Raw genomic sequence first — 1,477 nt, 5'->3', positions numbered from 1 at the left:
TAGCCATTGTTTTGAATTATATTTTGACTGGTATAGGTATTGCTACCATAGCTTTTTTGTTGTTTTCATTTACATGAAATATTTCTATCCTTTTACTTTGAGTCTGTTTGTGTCTTTTGATCTGAAGTGAATCTCTTATAGGCAGCATATCCCCTATCTTTTGATTGGAGCATTTAATTCATTCACTTTTAAAGTAATTGTTGCTAGATATGTAGTTATCGCCATTTATTATTCATATATTAATCTTTTCTTCTTCTTCTTAAATAGCTTCCTCTAACATTTCTCGTAATACTGGTTTGGTGGTGACGAACTTCTTTAGCTTTTTTTTTTTTTTTATTGGTCTGGAAAGCTCTTTAATCTGTCCTTCACTTCTAAATAATAGCTTTGCTAGGTAGAGTAACATTGTTTATAGCTCCTTGCTTTTCATCACTTTGAATATTTCTTGCTATTCCTCTGGCCTGTAAAGTTTCTGTTGAGAAATCAGTTGACAGTCTCATGGAACTCTCTCCTAGGTAACTAACTGATTTTCTCTTGCTGCTTTTTAGATTCTCTCCTTGTCATTAGACTTGGCATTTTAATTATGATGTGTCTTGGTGTGGGCCTCTTTGGGTTCATCTTGTTTGGAACTCTCTCCTGTGCTTCTTGGGCTTTTATGTCTATTTTCTTTGCCAGGTTAGGGACATTTGCAGTCATTATTTCTTGAAATAAGATTTTGATTTCTTACTCTCTCTCTTCTTCTGATACCCCTCTGATGCAAATTTTGGTATGCTTGATGTTGTCACAGAAGGCCCTTAAACTATTCTCATTTTTTGCATTCTTTTTTTTCTTGCTGTTGTTCTGAGTGTTTTCTGATATCTTATCTTCTAAATCTCTGATTTGTTTCTCTGCTTTATTTAATCTACTATCAATTTCCTCTAAAGTATTCTTCATTTCAGTTATTGTAGTCTTCATTTCTGAGTGCTTTTTCATGTTTTCTCTCTCCATTTTTCTGTTTTTAAAATTTCTTTGTTGTAGTTCTCATTGAGTGCATTTACTCTTCCCCTAAGTTGAGTGAGTATTTTTATAAACAGTGTTTTGAACGCTGCATCTTCATTTTGTTTAGTTCTTTTTCTGGAGCTTCGTTCTATTCTTTCATTTCAGACATGTTTCTTTGTCTCCCTGTTTTGGCTTCCTCCCTGTGTTTTTTCTGTGTATTAGGTAGGACTCCTATATCTCCCTCTCTTTGTAGGGTGCCCTATGTAGTAGGTATCCTATGGGAACCAGTAGTGCAATCTTTTCTGGTTACCTGAGCCAGGTGCTCCAAGGGTGTCCCTTTTATGGGTTTTATTTCCCTCCTTTTGTATTTGTAACTTGGTTGCTGTGCGCACATGGCTTAGAAGGGTTAACTCTCAGGCTGATTGGTTGTGATGACTGGCTGATGAGGGGCTGACCCTATAAAGCAAAACTGACTTTATCACAGCTCTGGTTCCTGCTCCTT

This window comes from Pteropus alecto, unplaced genomic scaffold (assembly GCF_000325575.1).
Source record: "Pteropus alecto unplaced genomic scaffold, ASM32557v1 scaffold110, whole genome shotgun sequence".
In the NCBI taxonomy this organism is placed as follows: domain Eukaryota; kingdom Metazoa; phylum Chordata; class Mammalia; order Chiroptera; family Pteropodidae; genus Pteropus; species Pteropus alecto.
This window is presented reverse-complemented; position numbering follows the sequence as displayed.